This window comes from Cyprinus carpio, chromosome A4 (assembly GCF_018340385.1).
Source record: "Cyprinus carpio isolate SPL01 chromosome A4, ASM1834038v1, whole genome shotgun sequence".
Classification (NCBI taxonomy): Eukaryota; Metazoa; Chordata; class Actinopteri; order Cypriniformes; family Cyprinidae; genus Cyprinus; species Cyprinus carpio.
The window spans coordinates 29,395,382-29,409,044 of record NC_056575.1 but is presented as its reverse complement, the minus strand read 5'-3'; the positions used below and the strand labels follow the sequence as shown (position 1 = coordinate 29,409,044).

The 13,663-nt window shown below is 35.1% G+C and overlaps 1 long non-coding RNA gene across 1 annotated transcript; it reads right to left on the bottom strand.

Moving 5' to 3' along the window:
- Positions 1 to 401: 401 nt before the first annotated feature.
- Positions 402 to 13,247, bottom strand: LOC122140647. The gene is made up of 3 exons (XR_006157245.1): positions 13,195 to 13,247; positions 1,190 to 1,236; positions 402 to 810 (listed from the first exon to the last, which is right to left on the bottom strand). It is a non-coding gene; the product is annotated as an uncharacterized LOC122140647 (long non-coding RNA).
- Positions 13,248 to 13,663: the final 416 nt, after the last annotated feature.

Below are 13,663 nucleotides of genomic sequence, written 5' to 3'. Positions count from 1 at the left end.
CACACAGTATTCAGGCATTTCCAATATTCATCATGAAATAAAATACAATCTCAGGATGGTTTGTCATTGTGCTTTATTATTTGCAAAAATAGAGAAAAAAAATAAATGATAAAATATAAGTGTTAATTTTTAATGAAATGTGTGTAATCATTTCAAATTAAAGGTTTTTGAGTAGTAATAATAAAAAATATTGATGTGACACTACAATATCAACTCTATAACATGTCACTGATTTATCATCCAGCTAAAAGGATTATGGGTAGAATCTCTCGTCAGTCTCTTCTGATTCCTCAACACAGTTTCACTGATGATCCAGAATAAACTCCAAACCCAGGATAGAGCGTCTGAGTGAATGTGGTCTGGACTGTGTGGATGAGGCACAGTCTGTATGTTATGAGACGCTGTAGAAGGACAGAGTTCCTGCACTGTGATCCACAAACACTCCTATTCTCCTGCTGATGGACTCCACAGGGAGATCAGTCTTTATGTTATTGTGTGTGAATGAGTAACTGGAGGAAGAGCAGAACAAACTCCAGGACTGCTCATTATTTCCAAACCAACACTCCTGACCTCTATTCCTGCTGATGCTCTTATATGACACTGATATATACACACGTCCACTCCACTCAATCTCCCAGTAACAGCGTCCACACACACTCTCTCTACACAACACCTGAGGATATTGATTAGATATGTATAGACGACTACTACTATGACTATACTTTATCACACCTGTCACCTTTCTGTTCTCCTCAGACAGACTGATACCAGTGCTTGCTGTGTTTGGATCCAGTGTGAGTAAACAGGCATCTGAACACAAGAACAGAGACAGTTAGAACAACAATCACTAAAGGAGTGTGTGTTTGTGTTTTTGTAGTTGTGTTCTGCTATATATGGTTTATGAGGACACAAATGTGTGTAATGACATGGGTACTACAACATAAACATGGTTTATGAGGTTTACACTTCCCGTGTCCCCGTAAAATCAAAAGGCTTAAAAAACATACTAAACACTGTTTTTTGAAATTCAAAAATTGCCCGTAGTTTAGGCGTAGGGTTGGGGTAAGGGGATAGGATATACAGTTTCTTCTGTATCAAAACCATAACGCCTATGGATAGTCCCTATAAACCACATGTGCTAACATGTGTGACAGTTAGTGTGTGTGTGTGTGTGTGTGTGTAGACATACATTTTCGTGGTCCTGCTGTAATCCTGAACTGTCCTCCATGATCCACACTATAAAACACACACAGAGTCACACTCAGTCAGTAAACACATACATACTGACTCACACACAGCAGTTCAGGTGGATTAACCAAAATATACTAATTTATTTTCAATCATGACTGTGGCTTCCAGTGATTACTAAAATATGATTTATCATATTAGCAATATTCTAAAAGGGGTGGCCAACGTCCATCATGTAGAGCCACAGTCCTGCAAAGTTTTTCTCCAATCTTGATAAAAACTCTTCTTCTCCTTTAGAATATTGGCATTTTCCGCACCATAGGCACATATCTTCTTCTTTTTCTTTAGATTTTAACGGCAGCTTGCATCCTTTACGTCCAGTTAGTCCTATACTTTCCATATGTTTTGTCATGTTCTCTCTCTTTGTATCATATTTTCTGCAAATAACAAGCACATGCTCTACTGTTCCTGGGCTGTGACAATAATCACAGAATCCAGTTGGATGTTTCCCTTTAATATGCAGTGCACACTTTTTATTTACTTTGTCCTATTCTTAATCTGTTCATGATTGTTTCCTTTCTCCTTTCCTGTTTTCCCACTTTATTTCCACAGCACCAATGTAAAGCCACATATGGTTTCTTTTCTTACATGGATGCTAGTTATGTCTCTATTCATTTATTATTGTTTTTAACATTGCTGTATTTCTGGCTGCTGTGTGTTCAGCTCCCACGCCAAAACTCCAGCTTGTATGTTTTCATCTATATCTTTGTGTACTTAATTATTGTGACTCCCTATCACATTTGTTTGTCTACTGTTGTTTGATTAATTCCCGTTTTTATTGCTTTTTCTAAAATCCAATTTATCATATATTTCGCATATTGATTCCTTTTAAAACCTTTATCATTTGTATTCTCCATATATAATATTTCCCATATTTTAATATTACATGTTCAGCTGCTTCCATTATCCAACAAAAGGCTGATTAAAAACTCATCTGCTAGTAGGTTTCTAGTAACCCTCAGACCCAGATTAAATTGTTCAGATGTGTTTGATTCAGGTTGGAGCAAAACTCTGTATGACTGTGGCTCTCCAGGAAAGTAGTTGACCACCCCTATTTCAAAACATGCTCACAACATGTTAATCATGCAAGAAACGTGCTAGCAAAGTGCTAAAAATGATCCATCTGTATATGATATGATTTTTAACCTCTTATTGGAGTCTTCTTGTTAAACTTACCTGAAAACAGTCTCACACTTAGAATTTGATCTGAGTATGAGTGTGTGTACTTGTTTAACCTACAGTGGTGTGAAAAAGTTTTTGCCCTCTTCCTATTTTTTGTTTTTTCATATTTGTCACATTTAAAAGATTCAGATCATCAAACAAATTTTAATATTACACAAAGATAACCCGAGTAAATACAAAATGCAGTTTTGAAATAATGATTTCATTTATTAAGGGCAAAAAGCTGTCCAAACCTGCCTGGCCCTACGTGAAAAAGTAATTGCCCCCTAAATCTAATAACAGGTTGTTCAACCCTTTGCAGCAACAACTGCAATCAAGCGTTTGCGATAACTGGCAATGATTTTGACACACTCTTCTTTGCAGAATTGTTTTAATTCAGCCACATTGGAGGGTTTTCGAGCATGAATGGACAGTTTAAGTTCATGCCACAGCATCTCAATCGGATTTAAGTACGGACTTTGATTTGGCCACTCCAAAACCTTAATTTAGTTTTTCTTGAGCCATTCAGAGGTGGACTTGCTGCTGTTTGGGATCATTGTCCTGCTGCATAACCCAAGTGTGCTTGAGGTCACAAACTGACGACCGGACATTCTCCTTCAGGATTTTCTGATAGAGTGCAGAATTCATGCTTCCATCAATTATGGCGAGTCGTCCAGGTCCTGAAGCTGGAAAGCAGCCCCAGACGGTCACACTACCACCACCATGTTTACTGTTGGTATGATGTTCTTTTTATGAAATGCTGTGTTGGTTTTACACCAGATGCAATGGGACACACACCTTCAAAAAGTTCAACTTTTGTTGCATCAGTCCACAGAATATTTGCCCAAAAGTCTTGGGGATAATCAAGATATTTTTTGGCAAATGTGAGCTAAGCCTTTGTGTTCTTTTTGGTCAGCAATGGATTTTGCCTTGGAACTCTCCCATGGATGCAGTTTTTGCCCAGTCTCTTTCTTATTGTTGAATCATGAACACTGAGCTTAATTGAGGCAAGTGAGGCCTGCAGTTCTTTAGATGTTGTTCTGGGCTCTTTTATGACCTCCTGGATGAGTCGTTGTTGTGCTTTTGGAGTAATTTTGGTATGCCGGCCACTCCTGGGAAGGTTCACCACTGTTCCAAATTTTCTCCATTTGTGGATACACGGCTCTGACCGTGGTTCGCTGGAGTCCAAAAGCCTTATGCTGCGTTCCAGGCAGGTTTTTGAGCCTGTAAATCATGACTTCAAACCACGACTCACGGCTTTGTAGCGTTCCAGGCAAGTCACGCCAAACTTCCTGAGTGTAAGGCAATATATTAATTTAATTGCAATGTTATATTGTCCTAAAATCTATTTTTCAACGTGTACCACTTGCATAAACACTGCATCCATAGGCAATATTATCCGTAGGCTGCCATTGTTGTTTCGCGGGCTATGTGACGTCAGAGCTCGTAACTGGGAGTACATTGATCTAGTATGAGTTCACGGGTGGGAAGTCACGGGTTTGACTGCCGTTCCAGTGCACTTTCACGGGTAGAAGGTTGGAAAAACACGGGTTACGGGTTGACTGGAACGCGGCATTAGAAATGGCTTTATAACCTTTTTCAGACTGATACATGTCAACTATTTTGTTTCTCATCTGTTCGTGAATTTCTTTAGATCGCAGCATGATGTGTTGCTCTTTAAACATGCTTCACTTTATCAGACAGGTTCTATTTCTTGATTTAACAGGTCTGGCAGTAATCAGGCCTGGGTTTGGCTAGTGAAATTTAACTCAGCTTTCTAAAATAATGTGGTTAATCACAGTTCTTTCAACATTTAACAGGAACGGGCAATTATTTTTTTCACGTAGGGCCAGGTAGGTTTGGACAGCTTTTCCCCTTAATAAATGAAATTATCATTTAAAAACTGCATTTTGTATTTACTTGCATTATCTTTGTGTAATATTAAAATTAGTTTGATGATCTGAATTTTTTAAGTGCAACAAATATGCAAAAAAATTAAAAAAAAAAAAAAAAAAAAACAGGAAAGGGGCAAAAACCTTTTCACGGCACTGTACATTGTGGGGACCAAATCTTCACACAAAGATAGTAAAACTTTAAATTTTGACATTGTGGGGCTGTGATTTAGTAGATCCTTGCAGACCCATCTCCATCTACAAACCAGACAAAATAGGCCCACTTGGACTGACTAGGAAACATTACAGGTTAAATAAATAAAATAAAAGATAGCTTGACCTGTGGAAGCATGCCAGTGCAAGGTGTATAATCCAGTGAGAGTATAATTGTAGTCCTCAGTCCAAAAAAATCAAAAGAAACAAATTAAAAAATAACAACAACAAAAAATATATATAGTGACTCCAACACTTACTTTATCACATTTTAAGTGTGTGTTTCCTTGTTTACAAGGTGTTAAAATTTGCAATTTAAACCTGTTATGATTTTGATTGTTCCTACCTTGTATGGAAACTGTAGGGAGGTTGGTGTTATATATATATATATAAACACACACAGTAGGTGGACAACCAGAATGGGTAATACCGCCGCGGCGTCAACTGCAAGTCAGTCGCGTGTAAATCATTCGCGAAACTAGGTGGCGCAAAGACGGATTGCAAACTGGTTTGTAAACGGAGATGAAAGGATGAAGTAAAACAACAATAACATTACAAAATAACATTGTAACATCTTTAAAAACCATTAGAAAATTTACAGTGAGTTCATTTTAAGATGTGGGATAGTCTTAAGCTACAGTCTACGCATCAAAAATTAAAAGAAAGACCTTTACACAAAGACTCTTATGCATGCTATTGTTATTAACAGTCATTACATATATAGGCCTATATATACTGTATATATATACACACACACACACACACAGATTAGAAGCTAAATGTTTTCATTTTGGTTCATTCTTGGTAAAAAAATAAATAAATAAATAAAAAATCCATATGCAGAGCGAAATGAGAACGGCTGAATTATGCCTTTACTGTGTGACCAAAAATGGAGTATTATCTGTTTCAGCTGTTTGATCGCGCTGGTGCCTCACGTGCATATATTCATTGGAAACAGCGCAGCCGTTCACCGTGCCACTCGGCGTGAGCAGCGGTCCACTTTGGCATATTTTTTGCTAATTATGATTTTTTTTTTTTTTTTTGTCAATACTGAAACGTGTGAACTACAAAGCCTATTTTACATAATGAATAATAGTTACGCTTCAAATGGGCAACATCACGAATATGGAAATGTTTGAATTTGTCCCGAATGAAAGAGGTAAGCCCAACCTTACCTTATGTTTCACTTTAAATTATTGTATTTTTTTAATTTTAATTTTATAGCTAAGCTTATATTATTATTATATACTGCAATTATATTTATCCATTAGAATTATATATTTTTAATTCTTGTTCTGTTCTGATAGTTAAATTTAAATGATTTGTTGTAAAGTGAGGGGAACTAAAAATATCCTATTGGTAGCCTACATTATAACATTATTAAGCCTGCCGTTATTATTTCTGAATGTAATAAAATGCAATTATACATGGCCTACATATATTTTTTTCCTCTCAAAAACTTTTAAAAAACATGCAGCAAATGAAAATAGGCGATTAATCAGTTAAAATGTGTTACTGTGGGTTAACAAATTTACATTATAATATACTTAGCAACAGAGTCTGGGCCTAATCTAGACTGTTGACAACTAACAACAATTTTCTATTATTTTATCCATCCATTTTCCCCATTCCACATTAAAACTAAAAAAAATAAAAAAAAAAAAAAAAAAACCTTCCCCCCTAAAAATTCTGCATGCACATTTACTTTGTGCACTCTGGTGCAGACCCTGCCTCCCACGTTGCTCAGCTGTGGATGATTTAAAAATGTTTGATATAAAGGTTGCTGTCCCATTTTACACGTGAATTGTTAATTTTAAAAACAATCAAATTATATTGTTAGTTTCATGGTAACACGCAATCAAAATTAATTTAGGCCATTTAACATGCACTGTGACATTTTCACCCATTTCAACTTATAAACTCCTTTATAAGTTTTAAAGTCAGATTAACAGTATTGAGATTCAAATTGAATCTAGTATAAAAAAAGCTTTAAATTGCTTAAATTATGTTTATGAATTAAAGTAGCCTAACTTAAAAATATGTTATCATGACTTTTCATCATATCATTTTTTACAGTGTGATAACGAGCTGTATTCGTTTTCCATTTCGGAAACCAAGCACCCACTTTTTTCTAAAATCTATTATTCGCTCGCATATCTCCTACAACTGAGGATTTTTTTTTTTTTTTTTGAGGAAGGTGCCACTGTCAGGGGAGTCAAAACATATTTACATCATCATTAGGGTTGCCAATTAACTTATGATGTGATGAAAATAATGGCTAATTGTGATTCTTTCTCTTTTATTCTTTAAGAAAATAGTGTTTATTCTTGTAGAAAATAAGTGTTTATTCTTTAAGAAAATAAGGGACAGAAATAAGGGGCCAAATATTTGTAATGTACAACAATGTAGGCCTATATCTGCCAATTATTAAACTAAAAAACAAAAAAACAAATTAATGTCATACAAAAAATGACATTGGCCTGAGTAAATTTGACCATTATAGAACTGTGACTTTACAAGGGTAGTAATTTAGGAGGTGAAAATACTGTGAAATTACAAATGGCATGGAATTTTGTTTGGATTTGTACTTCAACATAATGAGGTCTAAGTTTAAGAATAGCCTACACTAGTTTTTTTTTTTTTTTTTTTTACTCTCTATTTAACAGCATTGACTTACAATGAAATACGTCTTCCTTCAGGTAGACTGAATGTTTTCCTGCCTTGCTAAATGTTGGGCTCATGATCAGTAAGTTGCATTCGCCCAAACTGATTTTGTAAAATCAAAACTTGCGGGAGGTGAACCTGGGTCAGTCAGCGTGAGTCCCACTCGCTGTGAAGCGGGAGCAGCTGGCAGAGGATTCTGCTTGGTCTTAAAGCCTTCCTCAAACTCCTACATTCACAAATAACAAGGATTTTCGCAAAAAGAATGATTAATTATCAATTGAGAATTTGTTATTATAATGGTCTGGTGAAAATAATAATATGGGGTGAGAGAAAATAATGAATAAAAAGAGTTGGGCTGCTGTGAGTGCGGACAGCACATTTCAACCAGTAACATGACAACACACTGTTCCTCGCTTCCAAAAAACAGACAAAATTCAGTTCAGCTGGAGGTTTTTTTTTTTTTTTTTGGGTACTTCTGTATAGCTTGTGGGGGTTGAAATAAAGGTGTTAATCTCTTGTTATTTATATGAACAGTGTCTTATGAGGGTTTCAAACTTGTAGGACAAATGCCTCGTTTGGTTTGGCTTTTGTCATTTTTGCAACTGCATACAGAGTATTACATACATTGCAATATAATATGTTTTTTTTTCCTCAGGACAGATGAGGCGCCTCTGAGAGAGAGACAAAGAAACTGGCGAAAGAGACGCGCATCTGCCAAAGAAACAAAAACATTTGTTCTTAATGTACTTGTTTAACTTTAACAAAGATGTCTAGAGGGTATTTAATAGGTCTGCCCCCATGTACGATGTTTCTAGTTACTAGTAGCCTAGTCATACATTTAAGTCATTATTCAACTAATCCCACATTTATATTAAAATAACATCTATAATCCATAATGAGCCTTAATATATTCCGCGCTCAAGCACATGCATTAAGTCTGCCACAAAGCACAGGCAGAAGTAGCCTAACAATTGTGGAAAAGGAGACATTTTAATTATTTATTAATAAACAAATGTGTTCTTGTCGGCTGCAAGATGAAATTCACAGTGCTGACTCTCATCTCCACAGGATGTGCATCATCAGGGAGTATTTGCTTTCGTTTTGAATTGGTTCATTTAAAAGTAGACATTTCAAGCTTTCTGTAGATATAGTTCTCATGTATGTGAGGCACTCTAATTTTAAGTTATTTCATAATCAGATAAAAATTCAAGTGATCGAGAGGGCGCCTACCTGTCATGCATGCGTATTAATAATTTTCGCACAAACAATTGAATATGAATAATAATAGAGCACATTTCTTTTCGGTTACAGTACGGGATCCGCAATAAATAATAATCTTCATAAGTCTACAACTGAGACAGATGCAGTTATAACCTGTAAATTGAAGGCTATTTGACGTTTTAAAATGATCTAACGGCTGATGTCGCTCCAAATCATTGATCATTCTTTGTTCTTGATTAACCCTCTGAGGTCTAGGGGGTTTTGGGGGCCTGGAGAAGTTTTGACATGCCCTGACTTTTGTGCTTTTTTCAGTTGCTTCTAAACATATACATGGCTAAAGTCTGAAAACACTGTATTCAGTACAAACTGGGACTGGGCTACAAAAATATGTAAATAGCATGTATGTACATGATTGTGTTTTTGAGAAAACGTTTATGCGTGGTTAGTGAAAAACTACAATTTTGAAGTCACTGAAATAAGGTCATAAAACACATAAACAACATTTGTTCACAAGACTGCCAAACCAGGAGCTTGTAGCCTAGAATTTTTGCTTCGAAATGATGTGAAAATCATCTTGTTTAATCGCTTACAGAAAACAATAGATTGATTTAAATTTTCTGAGACACTTTTTGTTTGTAAAGGGCAAATGTGAGTAGGCGTCAACTATCATGAATATTTGTGTGATTCACACCTGAGAAGACAAAGCCCCGCATAATGAGACTGCATAATGAGCCTTTCAGTCAGGTTTGTGACTGAGAAGGAAGAGTTAGAATAGATTTAATTATCCCACAAAATAACTTGAGATTCACTTGTGAGTGCAGTTAAACAGTTTATTAGGAACAATCAAAGCTGACTTTCAAAGCGGAATTTTTAGCATCATTACTCCAGTCACACGATCCTTCAGAAATCATTCTAATATTCTGATTTTCTACTCAATAACAATAAATGTTTATTATTATTATTATTATTATTATTATTATAATGTTGAAAAGATCTGAGAATATTTTTTTCAGGGTTTTTTTTTATAAATTGAAAGAACAGCATTGTTTATAACATTTATCATATTAATTGTTTTTATTTATCATCACGTGTGCTAAATAAAAGTTTTAATTTCTATATATACTGACTCCAAGCTTTTGAATGGAATTAGTGTATATTGTTAAACTTGGAGTAAGACTGGATGCTGAAAATTTAGCTTTGATCACAGGAATAAATTAAATTGTAAAATATATTCAAATAGAAAAACAGTTATTTTAAATAGTAAAAATATTGATCAATATTACTGCTTTAGCAAACTGGTATTGACTGGTATTGTGTCATGTTGAAGTATATAAATGAACATCACATAACTAACATTTCCAAAGTGTATATTGTTTATGAGCTCTTAAATAAACTAAATGATAAACTGCATTATTAACAGTGATAAACTGCATTATAATCAGTGATGGTCACTGATACTAGTAGTACAGTAGAACATTTATATGATGTAAATGAAACTAAATAATGTTTCACTTGATTATACATTTAGTCAGGAATTATAGTTTTGAGAAAGTCTAACTAGTAAAATGTGTACAAGTTATGTGAAACCTGATGTATTTGGGGATAATATAGGTGTGAGGTATTCTGACCAATCCCCCGCCGGACCCATTACTTTAGGGAACAGAGACTGTAAAGCAAATGTGAATGTTGACTTTGGTGATCTCATCATTAAAGGACTGCAAGTGGAAGAAAGCTGAAAAGTCAAAAAGCAAGCGAAAATGGAGAAGCGTCGCTGAGCAACGAAGAAACCTGGAATACCAGCAGGACATAAATTTCAAGCTGAAAACTGTGATAAAGTTGATGCATAAGCACGAAATTTTGAATAATAAAAAAAAAATAATGAAATTGATAAGAGATGGCTGAGTATAAGAAGATCCATCTTGAGCTGCAAGCATTAACAAATGGTTTGGAGTCTTTAAAACCTAAAGCTCCAATTTTAAAGATGTAAGAGTTTCAGATGGAAGGCATGATCATGCTTTCTTTTCTTTTTATTTTTAATCTTTAAAGGTATTAATCTTTGTGGTTTAAGTTGCTATATGCTTTGTTTGTTTAAAGGGTGTAAAAGGATGCGGTTGCATTTTCCAACATACTTGGGAGATGAAACCGCAACCGAGCTGTGTTAATTTTGCTATGCATGCAGGTGTGATTTCTGTGGTTGAACAGAGCATACTTGTACCTATGCATAAGAGGTGTTATAGATATTTTTATGTTAGCATTTAGGTGTGTTGCTGACCACCCCTGCCATTCTTACATTTGAACTTTTGACACTCTGTATTAGATATGATAAAGGTCATGTACTCTGTTTGTGTATGAATACACATGATTACCAAATAAGGGAAGAAATGCAAATGATATGCAAGGCTATAAAAGGGAGAGAAGATCTGAGTGCGGGGCGCACTTCGACAGTGAAGACTTATTCGCTGTTATTTTCATTTTTGATTACTTATGAGTTATTTTCTATTAATAAAGCGAAGCCATGACAAGTGGTGATGCAAAATGAGTAACATATTATTCTGAACTGAACACTCCTACGAGCTTCAAGCAGACCGAACTCAGCTGAGCAGTTGCAGGTGCCAGGGAGGATTCCATGTCTTCTCGTCACAGATCCGGATCTCAGTGGTAAGAACAGATTATTTGTAACTGTTAATGAGAGTAAGGAATGTGCATTAGACATTTAGTGGATTTCCCTCGGGATATGAAACACAACAAACCTAATACAAGTATATAAATAAAAAAAAAGACTTACTCATGTTTATGATCTCTGCTGGATTAAGCGCTTCATTCTTTTTTCTGAGGAAATCCAAAACTCAAATCCTGAGGTAATCCTCAGCACATCTTCTTGGGGTGAATTATGTCTTATTCCTCTCAGCTCGAAGCAAACAGTAAAATAAAATAAAAAAAACCTTTTCTGTTGTGTGGGCGTATACATGCCGCGCACTTCACGTGGAACATTATAATCTCAATAGCGCGTTCAGCGCGGGGGCATGGGCGCATTAGATATAATGAAGGGAGACGTGAAAGACGGACATCACGTTGTTTTCATATGGATTACTTTATCACAGAATATTTGTTTTTGGTAGCACTTGCTTAGTTTAAAAAATAGACATGTCAAGCTTTCTATAGATATATCTCTCATGTCTCTTCGTTGAGTATTCACTGAGTTACAGTTCATTTTAATGACGCATTTATAAATGAAGATCACCGCAGACCAAGGCTGCAGACAGCGCACCTTGTTTGTTTTCTTTATTTTATAAATAATAAATGCATCAAAACTGAAAGTGTAATTTAAGTTCTTTTTGGGGTTATCAGGAGAAGATGCCTCATAACACGCGGGGATCGACTCCAGAGGGTTAAACGGATGCATGACTCTTATAAACTTGTTTTAATAAATCTCTTTTGCATTAAATAATAAAAATATAAAGCAGGTTAAGTTAAATATTATTGTACAAATAATTATAAAATGCTACAGACTGTGAATAAGATGGAAGTTTCACATTTTGCATGTGCATTACAAAGTAAATATTTTTTTTACATGCAATTATCCAAAATAAAACCAAACAAGATTTGTAATGAAGATAAAATATGTAGACAAATAAGAATAAATGCTGCGCGTAACACTCAGCATCATGCGCGCCGCGCAAATCTTGCACTCTGATATGTTAAGGAATATGATACACTCCTGCATTTAAATGCGGCTGCATTTAAAACTGTATGAAAGCAAGTAAAGAAGGCTCCCTTTAAAATCACTGAAGTGGTCAATTAATGAAGCTCTTTTTTACACTGTGTGCATTTTGTTGATTATAATGAGAGAACTTGAGTTTAAACGTGAGGACGTTTTATTAATCAGTCCATTCTTTCAAGGATTTAGCTAAATTGTGCAGGTTTAATTTATTAGTTTCTTGTTTTAGTTAGGCCTAAATAATGGGAGTGAAATTATACAGTGCCTCATGTATTAGTAAAATAAAGGAAATAATTTATAAAACATGCAACAATTTCTTAATCAGTGTACAGACAAATATCTTTTCCCCAAGAAGTTATGTCAAAATAAAGGACAGGTAACGAATAACAAAGTATGTGTGTGACAAATTTTAAAATATAAATTAAACATGTATTTGTGACATATAGGCCTAATATGTGAGAATATTGACATTTTGCATATTAATCCTTGTAGCCTAGCTCACTAAAATAGGCTACCACTTTCAATGCTCCAATGCAAAGTAAACCACCATTTCTTTAGGATAATATAACACATAATTCATATTGTATAAATAATACTGCACACCTATTAAATGTTAAATCGAAAATATGGTGTAATACTGTGAAGATAAGAGAAAATATATGCACAGGCTCATAGGCTTGACTTTTATCCTGCTTGAATTCGTTTTAAAGTACTAAACTTTCATCTATGAATTTTAAATATTTTAACTACAGGTGTTTTTCTTTCATTTTCCCCGACTGCAGACATCAAATGTAACACACCAGCGAGGCAAAGCTGATGGATATTTGCAAAAATGTGCTTTGATGCGCTTGTTTGATAACTTGTGGTTAAAGCGCCACTCAGCGGTCAAAAGCTGCAAATACACCTTGCAGACGCGGCGGCGGTGCACTGGCTCATTTGGTTGGCCACCTACTGTATATTATATAATATATAGAGTATATATATCTATATATATATATATATATATATATATATATATATATATATATATGAGGAGTTAAAATAATAAAACCTAAAAACTCTTGCTGCTCAACATACTTGAGTTTGTCCAGTGAGCAGTTTGGATCCTCCAGTTTTTTTTCAGAGAGCAGCTGGGACTCCTGAATCTCCTGGGTGATTGTAGCTCAGATCCAGCTCTCTCAGGTGTGAGGGGTTGAACTCAGAGCTGAAGACAAACAACCACAGCCTTCCTCTGTCACCATACAGCCAGACAGCCTACAAACACACAGTAACAGTTCACATCACACTAGTTTGGCAGTCAAACATCACTAACACAGAATCATTTGAGTGGTAGCTGTTATTTTCTGTAGTTTTTAGTCACAAAAGTAACAAAGGATACTTTCCTTTCAACAAAAAGTTATACTCCAGTAGAACAGGAACAAAGTATTTATATATAGTCACTAGCCACCAGGGGTCAAAACCTGAACTACCATTCTTAATTTATCTTACTGTCATTTAAAAAAAAATTTTTTTTACGCATGATGTAGGCATAGATGAAGCTCAATAC